Raw genomic sequence first — 17,130 nt, 5'->3', positions numbered from 1 at the left:
ATACTTGGTCTGAATCTTCAAGATTTTAAGGACAATGTGTTTGAGCACATTACAGAAAGAACTTGTGAAAATATCTGGTTCTTCATTATTTTATCTAAAATCTCAAAGGGTTTGTATAGCATATAACAATGTTAAAAAAAAAAAAAACCTAAACCAAACATAGAAGAGAGAGATAAGCTCATCAGGTATCAAAATCTTTGCTTTCAACTTCTTGCCTTCTAGAGTAGAACCCAAAATCTAGAGTTGGTGGAGGGAGTTAAGTGTTTCTGTTCAAGATTTCTGAGACATAACCACCTGCATTAGTAGGGCAACTCTACACAGTACACTGTGTCATTTACAGTGACAGTAAATCCAGACCACGCAGAGCACAAACCACTCACAAAGGCCACGTGTAGCAGCAGTTATTTGCCCTTGTGTTCCATATTACCAGAGGTATCAATAAATGGACCAAGTCCTCTATTTTCTGCCTGGAGAAAACTTCTGGTGGAAAAAGGACCCAACGAGATTGACAATCCACCAAAATATCTTCACTCAGTAGGAAACTTGTAGAAGACATTAATATCTATTTACCAGATAAATCCATCTCTTCTTTCTCCTATGGTATTTTTTTGTTTGTTTGGGTTTTGAGTGGGGGTTCCCCCCCTTCCCCTCTTTGAGATAGAAGGAAATGGAGTTGAGATAGGATTGTATTTTGTGATCACTATTCGTATCTCTGCAGGCATCCGCTTTATAGCGCACTGGGAGTATTAGCATTTGTCTTGCAGAGAGGCACTCACTACCTTTTCAGGCACCATTTCTACATTTTTGAGCTATAGAGTTTAGGCAGAAATTGTGGGGGGAAGCATAGGAGTGTGAACATCATGAATTTGGAGAGCTTCCAGCATGAGGAAGATAATAGGAGTGAAGAGTTTTCTCATAACAATTTTTAATTAGGCACCTAAAGTCCATTTGTATCCTGTTTTAAGGGCTTATGTCCTTTTCAGACTATCAAGTCATTAAAAAGTACTCACACGTTTTCAGCATTAACAAATACAATTTCAAACTCTGGCCCTGAAATGATCTTAATAGATCTCTTAAACCTAATCTAGATTTGGAAATTCCTCCTTGACTTGTGCCTTGCTCATTCTTCTCTAATTAGCAGTGCAGTCATGATACTGATGAAAAGCAGGTTCCTTCTGCGTGTGAAGACCATCTGGTCTTGCCAGCACACCGTTATTCCTACCCCAGATGGCAACTTCTTGGTAAGGCTAAGAGGTGCGATTATTCAATTGTTCTATAATCAGACACACACTTCAATTAGTTACTGGTGATTAAGATTCAACAGTATTTCTGCTATTTACTGTTTTGTTTGTCAAGACATTCTATGCAATCTTTGCAATTATTACAGTGTTAAGATGCAATAAGTTTGTTGTGCCGGTTAAACATTTTAAAACACAGTGCATAAAGGGTTTTATCAACTCAGGGACTCAAAATAATGTAATTGTTGTCTAAGCACTAACTAGTCCCAGTATAATGGCAGGCACCTGATTGTCTGTAACTAAGAATAGGGCCAGAATTCTCTATGTGAAAGGATGGGTGTCCTGAGAAGAGTTATAACAAAGCTCAGCAAACATTTGTGCAAGTAATTCAATTGAGAAGAGGTGAAGCAGATCCAAATCAGGTCTAGAAGTAGTAAAACTCAAACTATTTCTACTTCAAACAGACATTTAATCCACTCTAGCATTGCTCTCACCCAGGCAGAGTATTTAGTTGTTCTATTTATGAGAAGAGATAAAATAGCCATTGCCTTGTTACCTTTATTGTTCTCCAACATGTCCCCCCCCCTTCACAGCCAAGTCTGAGCTGCAATTTGCCCTTTTCTGTGAGGTTGGGAGAAGCAGCCAAATCCCTGCTCTGGGCTATAGCACAGAGGCACAAATGCACAAGAACCCTGTAAATCATTTAAACATTCATGAGGAAAAGAAAGAAAAAACTACAGAAAGTTACTACATTGTCTCAGGTTTGTAGGTCAGCAGAGACACACGTGGGAGAGCAGAGGTGAACAGCACTGCTGTCTGCCACTGCACAGTGCTACTAAGACAGAAAAGCACAGGAAGATTTGCGAGAGGTTTATAGAGCTCTGATGGGAACAGACCCCACCACCCCGTGGATAAGAGCTGCCACACACACCGACATGGCTCTTGGAGAGTGTCGTAGTTTAGCCCCACTCAGGACCAAGCCACACAGTCTCTCACATACTCCCCCCACCCTCCAGTGGGACAGGGAGAATTCGTAAAGAAAATAAGGCAAAACTTGTGGGTTGAGATTCAAAAAAAAAAAAAAATTAAGAGAAGAAAACAAAACAGAGATGGAAAACAATTACAGTACAATAGCTCACAGCAAATCCTGAGGCCCAGTTTCTTCCTGAGTAGCAGGAGGCTCCCCCAAGCACCCTCCTCACTTATATACTGAGCATGGTGTCACAGGGTGTGGAATAGGCCTTTGGCTAATTTGGGTAAACTATCTCAGCTGTTGGCTAATTAGTAACCTATCCCAGCTGTGTGCCCCAGCCACAGGGGCCACCAGCTCCAGTTCCTTTCCCAGCTTAGGTGAAAATTAACTCCATCCTAGCTAGAACCAGAACAGAGGGAATTCTCCCATTCTGGTAATTTAGAGGTTTGTGCAACCTGTTGTATCTTCTGATGTTATTTCTATTTTAGAATCATAGAATGGTTAGGGTTGGAAGGGACCTTGAAAGGTCATCTAGTCCAACCCCCCTGCAAGGAGCAGGGACATCCCTGACTAGATCAGGTTGCTCAGAGCCTCATCCAGCCTGGCCTTGAACATTTCCAGGGATGGGGCCTCCACCACCTTTCTGGGCAACCTGTTCCAATGTTCTATAACCCGCATCGTAAAATTTTTTTTCCTAATTTCTAATCTAAATCTACCCCCCTCTATTTTAAAACCATTACCTCTCGTCCTATCGCAACAGGCCCTACTAAACAGCCTCTCCCCATCTTTCTTGTAGGCCCCCTTGAGGTACTGGAAGACCGCTATCAGGTCTCCCCGGAGCCTCCTCTTCTCCAGGCTGAACAGCCCCAACTCTCTCAGCCTGTCCTCATAGGAGAGGTGCTCCAGCCCTTTTATCATCTTTGTGGCCCTCCTCTGGACCTTCTCCAACTGGTCCATGTCCTTCTTGTGTTGGGGGCTCCAGAACTGGACACAGTACTCCAGGTGGGGTCTCACCAGGGCAGAGTAGAGGGGGAGAATCACCTCCCTCAACCTGCTGGCCACGCTCCTCTTGATGCAGCCCAGGATGCGGTTGGCCTTCTGGGCCGCAAGGGCACATTGCCTGCTCATGTTAAGCTTCTCATCCACCAGCACTCCCAAGTCCTTCTCCTCAGGGCTGCTCTCAATCCATTCCCCGCCCAGCCTGTATTTGTGCCTGGGATTGCCATGACCCAGGTGCAGGACCTTGCACTTGGCCTGGTTGAACTTCATGAGGTTGGCACGGGCCCACCTCTCCAGCCTGTCAAGGTCCCTCTGGATGGCATCCCTCCCTTCCAGCGTGTCGACGGCACCACACAACTTGGTGTCGTCGGCCAACTTGCTGAGGGTGCACTCTATCCCACTGTCCATATCGCCGACAAAGATGTTGAACAGGGCCGGGCCCAGCATGGACCCCTGAGGGACGCCACTCGTGACCGGTCTCCACATGGACATTGAGCCGTTGACCACCACTCTCTGAGTGCGGCCATCCAGCCAACTCCTTATCCACCGAGTGGTCCGTCCATCAAACCCATGTCTCTCTAGTTTAGAGAGAAGGATGTTGTGCGGGACAGTGTCAAAAGCTTTGCACAAGTCCAGGTAGATGATGTCAGTTGCTCGTCCCTTGTCCACCGATGCCGTCACCCCATCATAGAAGGCCACCAAATTGGTCAGGCACGATCTGCCCTTGGTGAAGCCATGTTGGCTGTCACCAACCACCTCCTTGCTCTCCATGTGCCTTAGCATGGTTTCCAGGAGAATCTGCTCCATGACCTTGCCAGGCACAGAGGTGAGGCTGACCGGCCTGTAGTTACCTGGGTCTTCCTTATTCCCCTTTTTAAAAATTGGGGTTATGTTCCCTCTCTTCCAGTCATCGGGGACCTCACCAGACCGCCACGACTTCTCAAATACGATAGCCAGTGGCTTGACAACTTCATCCGCCAGTTCCCTCAGGACCCGCGGATGGATCTCATCAGGTCCCATGGACTTGTGCACCTTCAGATGATCCCGAACCTGCTCTTCGAGTACAATGGGCAGTTCTTCATTCTCGCAGTCCCTGCTTGCACCTTCTACAGCTTGGGTGGTGGGGCAGGAACTCTTGTTGGTGAAGACTGAGGCAAAAAAGTCATTGAGAACCTCAGCCTTCTCCACGTCCTGGGTAACCAGGACACCAGTTCCCTTCCAGAGGGGGCCTACATTTTCCCTGGACTTTCTTTTGTCCTCTACGTACCTATAAAAGCTCTTCCTGTTACATTTTATATCCCTGGCCAGATTCAGTTCTGCCAGGGCTTTGGCCTTCCTTACCTTATCCCTGGCCACTCGCGCAGCCTCTTTGTAGTCCTCCCAGGCTACCTGTCCCCACTTCCACCCTCTATAGGCTTCCTTTTTCACTTTCAGTTGGTCCGGGAGCTCCTTGCTCATCCACGCCGGCCTCCTGGCCTTTTTGCCCGACTTGTTTTTCATCGGGATGCACCTCTGCTGAGCTTGGAGAAGGTGCTCCTTGAATATGGACCAACTTTCCTGGGCCCCTCTTCTCTCCAGGGCCGCCTCCCATGGCACTTGGCCCATCAGGTCCCTGAAGAGGCCGAAGTCCGCCTTCCTGAAGTCTAGGGCAGAGAGCTTGCCATGTAGTTTCCTTGCTGCCCCGTGGATCTTGAACTCCACCATGTCATGGTCGCTGCAGCCAAGGCTGTCCTTTAGTTTCACATCCCCCACCAGCCCCTCCCTGTTGGTGAGCACAAGGTCGAGCATGGCACCCCTCCTTGTCGGCTCCTCTATCACCTGCAGGAGGAAGTTGTCATCCACGCATTCCAGGAACCTCCTGGACTGCCTGTGCCCTGCCGTGTTGTCTCCCCAACAGATGTCAGGGTGGTTGAAGTCCCCCATGAGGATCAGGGCCTGTGACCGTGAGGCTGCTCCTATCTGCCTATAGAGCATTTCATCTGTTCTGTCCTCCTGGCCAGGCAGCCTGTAACAGACCCCTACCATAACATCCCCTGTCCGTCCCCATCCTCTAATCTTGACCCATAAGCTCTCTGTCAGCTCCTCCTCCATCCCCAGGTGGAGCTCCACACACTCCAGCCGGTTGCTGACGTGAGGCTACATATGCCTCCCATTGATTTCATTTTTGTAGAGTAACAAACAGAATGCAACCTCGTGTGACTAATTAGGGCTCTTATCCATACTGTGTGCTCCCAGACATATCTGCCAAGCTATAACGGATTTTAGTGAGGGCTGCCTAGAGGTAGCTGAAGATAAAAGCAGGTCATATGAACAACGGGAGAGGCCAAAGTTTGCCTCGTATGGATTTGTTGAGGCATGAGAGCGAAGAGCTAAGAGGGCTGAGCTCTCCACCACTCACCAGCTATTCAGCGTCATTGCCGTATTGAGTGACGCAGTGGTATGGCTCATCTGTTCAGACTGGAACTGGATTTTCCCTGGCAGCCATGGGAATTTTAGCTACTTGATTTTTCGAGTGTCAGCCTTTTAAATACTAAAAATTCAAGCAGTTTTACTGTAATAATATTTGTATTTCTACTATATATTTTCATATAAACTACAGGTGAATTTATAACTACACAGATATTCGTTTATTCAAACACTATGCGTAAAGAATATTGAAACTGAAACGTACTGAGACTTCGTCCCCCAAAGGAGAGATTGATAAACCCGTAGTTGTCAATGTACCTTAATTCAGGCTTCTTGCATTATTCTTGATGATACAGTCTTTAAATGAGTGATTGCTGGTTTTACAGTAGGAAGTACTTCAGCCAGCTCATTGCTACTCACCGTTTCTTTTAGTTCCACCATTGGCTCTGTGTGTTACTCAGTGTATGTTGCCCAAATAGCAGTTTGGCTACAGAATCTGGGACTTTCTCCTGGCTTTCCACAGGTATCTTAGTCCCCAAAGAGTTTAAATCTGACAAAAATCATATTTCTAGGCTTATTCTCAAAACCCAAGCCTAAAAACCAACGACAAATGCTGCCACTTTGAGTTGGCAAAGATGATGGTGTAAAGATAACCTGAAATTACAAACCTAAGAGTTCTTAACTTTTTAAAATGTATGTGGCATGTTATAAACAAACTTGGAAGAAATTAAACATGAAAGTGAACAGAAGTTTCATCCCACAAAAAAACACACAATCCTAACTACAAGCATCAATGTCTACCTCAGGTAGATACACACAGAAATAATGCATCTGGATTTACAGCAGTGACTTTGTGTTTTTAAACTCTATATAGACATCCATATGATTTACACTATGAAACCCACAGATCATTCCTTAGTAGAATCTCAGAGGCTTAAATCAATAAACATTATAGCAATTTTTAGGAGCTACCAGTATTTATTAAACCTCCCAGTGGAAGAGAATATATGTTTATGCTGGCTCCTATCAGTCTGTGCACTATTTATGCTGCTAATGGACAAAGAAAGACTGGCAGAAATTGCATTCAGCTGAAACGAGTCTTCTTTCTACTATTTGTTGATAGCAGATTACTCTCACTTAACCAATTCTGTGATGCATTTTTAGCTACTAGACTTAGCTGTTGGACTGGAGAGCCTCTGGGCCTGAGGTCACTCTTTTGCTTGCTCCTTCCAAGTCATCCATTACTGTTTGCTTGGGCTATTGGTTGCAAGAGGGTTTTTCCCCCTCTTCTCTCAAAAATCTTGTCCTGAGGACTGTCAGGAGACAAGTTCTCTTATATTCTGATGTATTATTTCTGGCATAGAGGCCACATGAAGCCAGTGCTTCGGGGGAAATCACCAGGGAAACTGCAAGGACAGACCACTAAATCGAAATTCCTTCTCTAGTGCTTTAGGCTTCTTAAGGGAGCTTCTGTGGTCTAACTGATCCATGTTAGTCCTGTTCCAGGTGCTCTCCCCCATATGCTTTTATCTGTACAAACATGGGTTTCTCTTTAAACGTACGCACTTACCACATACTCCTGATACATGCTGGTATCCAGATATACTCAAGCATATACCATGGAGATTCCTTACAACGGTCAGTCCTTTGAGCTTGGTATTATTAAGACATTTGGCTAGATCCACTGGTCTCCAGTAAGAAGGAAGTCCAACACATACTTATAATAATTTATAATTAATATTTCCTATATAGATTTGCCTCCCAAATCCACAAGGCCATGACAGAAATTGTTTCCTACTTCTGAAGGAAGTAATTTCAGTGGCAGTTTAGAAGATAATCAGCAGTGCTAGAGGAGTTGCACTCAATACTGCTGTTCAATCAATGGTGACAAATAGTCTGACTCTATTGCAAAGTTGAAGTCTCAAAAAGTTATTTTAGTATATTGACAGTAACACATCTTTAATGTTTGAAGGCTTTTGAGAGCCTTAATAATGATTTTTTAAAAAGTCTCCAATGGATGGCTGAGCTCCCTCTTTCCTTCAAGAAGGACCCAAGGGTGCAGAGCCTTCCACAGCTCATGGGCTTCATTTCCCTAAACTCAGTCATCCCCATCATAAAACAGGTGGAGGTGACTACAAAGCAGAGACAACAGGACAACTACAAAGCAGCGTTCTTTGCCAGGACTTCACTAGACCATTATGGCAGATGAAATAGAGACAAGAGACCACCAATATGCCCATCCATAAATGTAAACACAGGGTGAAATATACCTTTAAAAATGAAGACAGAAAAATCACTCAGTCATCTCCTAAAGATGTGTCCTAGCAAAACGCAGGGGCTGTGTCCTATTGTAGTGTGTTGACAGAGGAGCAGGGGGAAAGGATCTCCCTGCTCTGTGGGTTTGGACTTGCAGATGGAAAGCAGCTCCCCTCCTGCTGAGCTCAGCTGCTGCAACAACAGAAAGTCATTCTAAACACAGCATGCTCTCATAATGTATTGTTTCTTTCTCTTAAATGCATTACTTATTGCTCTTTCATGTCTCTCTTTTATCACCCTTTTGGATATTGACCTTCCCTCCAGTACCCACAATCTCATGTGATCCTTCTCATTTCTCTAGAGTGAGTGTAAAACTTTATTCAGTAAGAATGGCAGCACTTATCAGCTCTTATTGCTAGGCACTGGGGTAAAGGGAGGGCCAGATGAAGGTTTATATCATGCTTTTTAAGCAGGAAGACCGCAAGATGCAAAACTGAGAAAATACAGTAAAGCTCTTGTTACCCCTCGCATATCACTACTTCCTAAGGAAGGCCAGGACATTGGGACACACATTGGTGTGAGAGGTGTTACAGGTGACACTGTTCTTGCCTCTGCCATGCACCTCTGAGAGCCTGCACTCAGAGGGTACTTCCTCTTGCCAAAATCCGCATCATCAGATGCAGTAAACCACATTTTCAGCTCTTTTTCCCCACCAAAGCCAGATCTAAGGCTGAGATGTGGTCAGACTTAGACAAACGTAAACAACAGTTCACGCTGCAGGGCAGACCTTCTCCATCAGAAGATCCAAGCAGAAATAAAAGTTCCAATTCGAATAATTTCAAGTGTTTTTTTTTTTTTTTTTTTTCCACCCAGTATTCTTTTTTAAATTCTTCATTCTTTTAATAGACTCTTGCTGGCTTGCAGCAGGTAACTAGGTCTGAACATATTGGTTTTGAAGTGTGTTTATAGGGTAGGGCAGCTAAATAACCAGGAAAGCTGTACCTTGCCCACCTACACCAGCTCTGTATCTGTCTCAGTATATTTATCCCTTCTATTATTTTTTTCCTATCATTTCCCAGACAACTACTGTCAAGTGCCTGTCTCCATGAAAATCCTCCTTGTTCTGTATTTGTCTATATTGCAGTGTCATTGTCTTCCATTGATTTTAACTGATCCGTAAATAGCTAGCAATTCTGTTCTTCATTATTTACAGTTTCATCCATTTATAGTATGATCCATCTGTGATTTTTTTGTTTTCCTTTCTTTCTTATTTTCTTTGACTTCCCTGAGCTAATTTATTCTTATTTTATGAACCCACAGAACTCTGCTAAAACAACAATCTGAAATTAAAATAGCATCATCAAATTTATGCTTAGTCTTTGAAGTATTCTTTATGCACTGTCTACACTTACAGCAGAAAACCTGGAAGAACTTTCTCCAGTTCACATAGGAGTATTTGTTATGAAGTTGATTACAGTAACAAGTCACACACACACTGTTCTTCTTTTGCTCAAGCCACAAAATCATCATGATATGAAGTGGAAAATGCAGTAGTTTGTCTCAAGCATAGATTTAATCCTTGACTCTTACCTCATGCCATCTTGTAAAGCAGTACTCCATGGAAAAGAGTGACATTCATCAGCATTTTTTCCACCTGTAAAATATTCCCAACAAAACAGGATTGTGAAATTGTTGCAGCTTTTGAAAAAAAACAAAGATATAATTCTTATTTACAGCTGTTCAAATGTAGAAAAACCCTACTTCTACACAATTTTTTACGGCAGTGTGAGAGGACCACAAATTAGTCAGCAGTGCTGCAAAGGATCTGTCTTGACCTTCTTTGTAAGGAGCTCCCCAAATGAGATCAAGAGACTTAAAACACAAACAAATAAAAATGAAGTTTCTCAAAGCAGGAGGTCTCATATTACTTCACCATTAGGAAAATAAACTATTGAGCAACCACAAAACAACAAGGACCTGTCTCACACCCACCTCACAAACCGTCCTCACTGCTGTGTTTCAGCAGCTCCCATGGCTGCTGGATGTAAGCAAGCCTTGCCATGGCTCCAGGCCTTTCTAGGGAAGCAGGGTTGGCTTCCTCCTCACCACACCTGGGGCCGTGGCTCCATCCTTCCCCTGCACCACCTGCAAGACAGGTCCCTACCCTGGGCTGCTCCTGGCCCTATGGAACTGCTCTCCAGCACCATCCCAGTCTCCCCTTAAAGCAGAATAACAAAATTGCAACTGCAGAAGCAAAACTAAAAATTCTCTCTATCAAAAGGGGAGCAATGGTTTCATTATTTGGAAACAGAAACATTTCAAAGATTTTTAAAATTTTTGTTTCCTTCTCATTACCAGTAAATGTGATTCCAATGACAAATTAAATTATTTTCATTTTATTTCAATAGATCTGTTCACTTCCTTTTACAGAAACTTTGAATGCCTCAAAAGGAAAAATAATAGTTTTGCCACCTCTAGAAATATTACAGAGTTTAGGACAAAGCAAGGAACAAAACTGTATATAAATCTGCTATGTTCAGTAACATTAAAAAGGAATAGGAAGGAAAAGTAGGAAAACAAAAATTTAACTTCTCACAATATTCCATAAAAATTTCACTAAGCAATTAATTGCCACAGACTGATTTTTTACCTTAAAGGCTTGCAGGAGATCTAGAGTATGCCAGGAGGTCTCGCTATGCAGGATGACTGACCCCTTTATTGATTACTTAAATGACAAAATAGAAACCTTGGCCCACACTTCCTCTGGAGATTGCCTTGTCCCTAGGGCTTCTCCACCTGAGACACACACAGAAATACTTTGATGCTAGGGTTGCAGCTAATAAGGCCCATGTCCTTCACCCTGTGTTTAAACCAGGCTGGCCCTGTAGATCAGCTTTGCTTCTCCCTGCAAAGACTAACACCTGAGCAGCAGCACAGCACTGAGCATCGCCTTGACCTGTTTCCCAGCGCAGCTAAGCTGGTTTGAAAACCATGAGAAGAAAAGGAGGAAAGGCATAGGTTGTGTGGGCTTTACAACAAGGAGTTTCATGTTCAGGAACAGAAAATACTAAAAATTGTTTACATTGCCTTGCTAAAAAGATGCAGATTTGGAGGTTGAAGAAAGTGATTTTCTTTAGTAGAATAAATTCCTTATGATTACAGAAAGTAGAGTTCCAAGAAATAAACCAACAACTCTCCGTGGATTAATAAAAGCGGAAAAAAAAACACACCAAAATCATGCCTCAGAAATTATTTTGTTCTCATTATGTGCAAAGCAGGTTAATCTCTTCCACGTATTGTATAAGAGCCATAACTTTTCCCAAGCCTTCTCAAATGCTATGGGGCAGCATTCTGGGAATGAAATAAAGCAGTTCAATCCATACCAAATAAATCAGTCAGTTCTCTGTCATCGGGGATGGGGAGAGGAGGATGTCTTGGATGCAGGCAAAGTGCTCAGGTGTGAAGTTGGCCACGCGGGTTGGGGTGGCACCGGCCAGCTGCAGAGCTCGGAGCCTGCCAACTAACCCTGGCTCTCCTGAGCTGGTCTGTGCTTCACCCCATTGCTGGTGGGTCTCCCCGTGCTTGGATGAACGGGGAACATGGCTCAGAGATCACTCTGCAGCAGCTGCTCTAGGTCTGGAAGAAACAGTCTTATCTATTATTCAGATAATAGATAGCCTGCTAAAGACTAGAACAATCAGAAGAAGAGGAGTGGTCCGTCAGCACTTTGAAATGGTTTTTCACTGTTGTGCTGTAACAAAAAGTTATTTTTGGAAGCCAGAACTTTGCTCCTTACCTTTACCTGAAATGGATTTGCACTGCTGTGGTGTAACAAAAAGTTATTTTTGGAAGCAAGAATTTTACTGCTTACCTTTACCTGTTGGTTATAAGGACCATGTAACACAGTTTTATTATGTTTATACTGACCCCAAACTGTCTTCTGTTTAAAAAGAAAGATATTTTTAATACATTTTATATAATAGATAAATTTTGGAAAATGGCAGTAAACAGATAAATTATAAATGAGATTTAATCATTACTATTCACTCAACTAAATGGATCTGTACCCCGAGAACATCGTTATTTGGTGTTCAGCATTTGTATATGATAGGTTTTTATTTACTTGTGTACTTATGCCTACAGACCCCAGCTGAGTTGTGGGGTTTTTACTGCCCTAGGGAATGAATAAAGACACAGAAAAAGACAGTCTCTTTCAGAAAGGTTACAGTCTGAGAATATACATCAAATGCAGAACAGAGGTGCCCGATGCACTCTTGTGCCTTTCCAGCATATGAAGAGTAGCTAAGAACTTAGCTGAAAAACAGGATGAAGCTTCAAAAAGCATCCAGTATGCCACGGGGTGCATTTTTGCAGGACAACTGTCCACAGAAACAGGTAGCAACGGGGGCGACCAATGATTACAACCACAATGCCTCTGCAGATCTATCCCATGTCCCATGTACAGGACCTGTTGCAGATGAAAGCAGAACTCAGTTGGTTCTACGGCCAGATGACAGTATGGATGACACTGTAAAGGTTAAACAGAGATAGAATGTCTCATGGAAGTCATGCTAACTGATATAATTTGGAATAGGTCAGTAATTATCTTGCAGATATTTGGAGAAAGTAAACGACTTGGCTATTTTCCTGAAATGGCTTTTCTCATCCCACGTAAATACATATCATTTTGTAAAAGTTATACCTGGCCAGTACTTTTAATTACATTTGTTACATATAAGTATATTCAAGCCTTCACCTTCTGAAAAAAAGTACATATTTTTCTTTCTAAGCCATAGATTACACATTATTGTATTTATGTTTAAATCTAGTTCTGCTGGCATTCAATTAAACACTACATGAAATGAACATAATCAAGGATGAACATCAAGGGTTTTTCTTGATCATTTAAGCCAAAATTATCAGCAACTCCCCATTTAGTAACCTTGAAATTGCAAAAGTATCACAAAGGCAGCATTATCAGAGATATAAATGGGTTCCAAAAGGGCACAATACAGAAAAAAAAATCTAATTGCAACTCCAAATCTCTTGATACTTATCCATTCAAACTCTGAAAGTCCAAAAACTCAAAAGCTGATGCTAGTATCTAAATTCAGAATGCTACCCGAGAGAATAATATTCTTCTCCAATGCTTCTATTTGCGCAGAAATTTTGTGACTATAAACCAGTTTTCCACCTCTATGTTTTTAGCATTACTTTTTAAACAACACAAAATGGGAAGTAAAAATAACCCTGGCTCCATTATGCAGCAAATGTAGGCAGACCTTTAACTTCACCATGACTCTAAAGCAGAAGCTGTCCACCGGTGTCCCTACACAGCCCTTTTTGCACGATCAAGCTTAAATTAGTAAAGACATATGATGCATCAAGCCATACACATTACACTGTTCAGGCTTGAAAGTGCCTAATGTGGAGTAAAGTTTCCCACCAGCTGTTTTTGTGTTATTTGTTTTGTGCTCTCATTTGAACTATTACATAATGTGTTGAAATGAAAAATCAGCACATAGAGGTATAACAGTTGGTTTTCTAGAGAAAAAGCAGTGTGACATTTGTTTTCATAGAGACAGAATAAAACAGATCTTTAAATCAAATTGAAAAACAAAGTGGGGTATGGTAGATGACATTGTAGCACCATCACTGTCAGGAAGTATTCTTACGTTGTGAAGACACGTCTTCATTACATCAGAGTAATAATTACTTATTTCTTTAAATCAACATTTTTTGTGCCTGAATTATCACAATCTAGAGCCATTATGTACACTGACTTACTGCAATATATGAAAAGGAAGGCAGAAAAATGATAACTGATATGTTATATACTATTTTTTTTTTATTCCAAAGGTATCCAATGAAGGCTACAAAATGTGTGTAATATTGAATCAGAGAAATTAAATGAGTTTGCATGCACACACAGGATTTATTGCAACAGCACTAATATTTTGCCCATTGCATACTTGTGCACACACAGAAATGCAATCTTCTCTGAGATGGAAAAGGGAAGCATAAAAATCAGTACACGTGACAAACACTCCAGTCATTAGACTCTCACTGAGTTGTGGCAGAAACTGGCTGCAGTACCCCCAGCTGGTTTTGAAAAGCTTTCCTAGTGTTTGGGAAAAGGGCTGAATGCCTCCTTCCAGGAGAAAACCTGGGGCTAATTTAGCATCAGTAAATTTGTTAAGAGTGAAGTCTTACTTCTCCTTTCCATGAACTACCTCAAGTGGGTTCCTCCTCACTACACTGCCTTCTGTAGATCCCCCTTCTTTCTCTGCTGTGTAAAGGGAACATCAGTACCCAACCTCAGTGTTGCAAAATTCAGTAGTGGCCAACCTTAAGCGGTAGCAGACTTTCACATCAGAAACTGTCAGCTACAGAACTCCCCCACGCTGTAAACTGCACAACTCCCACAGTGGTCCAGCTGTAAAAGATGAAAACACACTCTTCAGTTGGCGTTACTTGAGCCTTTCATCAGGAAGACACAGGAGTTTTCAGCCTTTGGTCACTGCAATGGACTTTCACCACCATATGCTTTCATTATTCTAATCTGCATGGGAGACCAATAACACGCAGGATGAAAACCAAATCTATTTTTAATATGAGGTAAGTCCAAGAGCTAGGACCTTTAGCAGGTAGAAAGGCCCAAGGGGACAGAACTGCCATGATAAATTAATCTTACCATGTGGCAAGTGAAAAAATACCTTTTTTTTTAATGCTGCCTAATCTTAGCATATACGTGTTTTGCCTAGAGGTGAATGTGGGCTTGGTCTCAGAGGCTAACTCTTAGTGTGCTTACATAACACAGGCTTTTTGGATAGGAAGAGGAAAAGACATCATCCAGAAGTTACGGAGGGGCTTAACTTAAGCACAAAGCAAATCAAATGGGACCCTTGGATCAGGGTGTCCCTCGGGCAGCAGACTGGGGACAGGAGAGATGAATCCACCGCCCACTCACACTCACCTGAGCAGAGATTTTAAAGTGAAAGAAAACCAGTGGTTTCATTTCCCTCCCTCCTTCCCTCCCTCTCAGATAAGGAGCTCAAATGATCTGTGTGGTCCATATTTGTGTGTAGTGACACGAATTTCAGTACAACTAAAAGTAGTCACCAGTGGGAAGCACGCATTCAGACTGAATGGAGAAACCCTATCCAAGCAGAGACTCTCTGTAACCTCGTTTCCAGGGAGTTCTATTTTGTTTCAAATCTTGGAGCACTGGTGGGGGTGAGAACACTCAGAACCAGGCAGAGGGAGATGACACTTTTTTAAAATAAAGAGGTCAGAAATTCTTCAACATCAGTTTCTATGTCCTCAACACCCTCTTTTCTATTTTTAAACACCAGCCAGGCAGGCACTTTTACTGGTAACACGTCCACACAGGTTTCCTTGGCATCCCTCAAATCCTGGCAGCACTGTTATATTTGAATGCTGCACTTTTCCATCAATGGACAAACTACTCTGTTTCCACTTCTTGTAATATTACACCCTCGGAAGACACTTTTATTGATTGACAGGCATCTCTTTCTTCTTCTCATTCCTTTTACTGCACTGGGACTGGACGCCTGCACCTCAGGAGGGTTAATATTTCTGATTTTCCCACTTACACAATTAAAAAGCAGTCTCATGGAAGAACAACTTTGTGCAAGGAAAGACTAGTTTAAAAATACAAAATCCCAGGAAGAGGGATATGGAGAAATACTTCAGCACCTTAGTTTAAATTCAGCCCTGTAAAAGCTCACATGAAATATTCATACTTTAATGTCCACAAAGTAGTTTAATCTGATCTGCAGAATCACAACTCTGGCAGGATAATATGTCCCATGGCCATACAAAATGCTGAAGTGAGCAGAATATGTCCATACTCCTCTGCCAGAAAAATTCTGACCTGCAGGCTTTGGTGCAAAGCTCTCACTAAACACTCTGTATAACTACTTAATATATGTGCCCTCTGGAAATGCTGAAGGCTTTTCTCCTTAGGTGTCTGTCTCCGATCCTAGCAACGGACACTGTTTCTTTGTTCAGTGACCTTATGAATAGAAGCACTAAGATCCAGAAAAATTGCTAGCAGCATCGTGGTCTTTAGTGAAGGCCAGTGATTCTCCAGATTTCACCCTAAACATACTTATGTAGAGAAATCCAACTACAGAATTTTTTAGTTCCTCAAAACACTTTGTCTGTCATCACTCCATTGAACCAACACTATTTATTTGCTTTTGAAAGCAACTCTAATTGATTTATCTGTTGCTGAGAATAACACCATGATAAATAAATTATCACTTAAACACGATGGAATACTAACATTTCCTTTTCTAATTCTGTTTATGACATATTACTACGCCTCGCTTTGTTTAAAAGCTTACATATGTTTTCCTCATCCCTGTAATCTAATCTGAGGTGCAAAGCCTGGAGCTGTGCCAGCAAACCCCTTTGTTAATGTACTGCTGCACCAGCAGAGTCCATCTGGAGTTACTGTTCTGCTTGATGTCACATGGCAGATCCTACCTGCGCAGAAGATGAAAGGGCATTCAAGGCACATATCTAGGGATGACAGTTTTCTTTGTGATGAACCACAGAGTCACAGCTTGTTAAGTAAGACTGTGACAGTGATAAAAGACAAAGCCATCATTTTATAGCAGAATATGGCCTATCTGTACATGACAAGCCATACTATCTCTGCTCACACATGCTGACATCTCATAATGCATTCTCCCAAGTGCCGGACAGAAATAGTCCCTGAAGACAGCACCACTAGAGAGTAATAGCATACTGCTTATCTGGGAGCAAATGAATGGAAAAAACCTGAAGTGTACAATGTGTTCCTATTAACATCACAGATAAAGGGAGCTTTCAGTTTAAAGTATTTTCTATTTTCATTAGAGGTTTAAAATCAAACAATTAGGACAATTAAGTTTCCTTCATTCTAACTTATTTGATGCTTTCAGCTTCTTGGTTTTTTTAATGTTGAGGGTAAATTTACGAAAATCTGTGGGGAACCCTCTTTTTTGGAGGTCTGTACATCCATATGATGTGTGCAGTCTTACACTGTACTTAACATTCTTCGCACTTGACATCTTCCCAGACTGCCCAAACATCATGGGCTGGTTCGCACAGGTTCCCAGGCTGCCCTGCAGAGTGAAAGACCATGGGAATGTAGGTTATGGTGAGAGGTTAAACAAAATGCTGGGCACCTTCCAGAGCAGGTGGCACAGGGGGACAGGAAGGGGACACTGTGGGCAGAGGTGGCAG

Source organism: Chlamydotis macqueenii, chromosome 6 (genome assembly GCF_036417535.1).
Source record: "Chlamydotis macqueenii isolate bChlMac1 chromosome 6, bChlMac1.mat, whole genome shotgun sequence".
Classification (NCBI taxonomy): Eukaryota; Metazoa; Chordata; class Aves; order Otidiformes; family Otididae; genus Chlamydotis; species Chlamydotis macqueenii.
The sequence above is the reverse complement of the archived record's forward strand: the minus strand, read 5'-3'. Positions refer to the sequence as shown.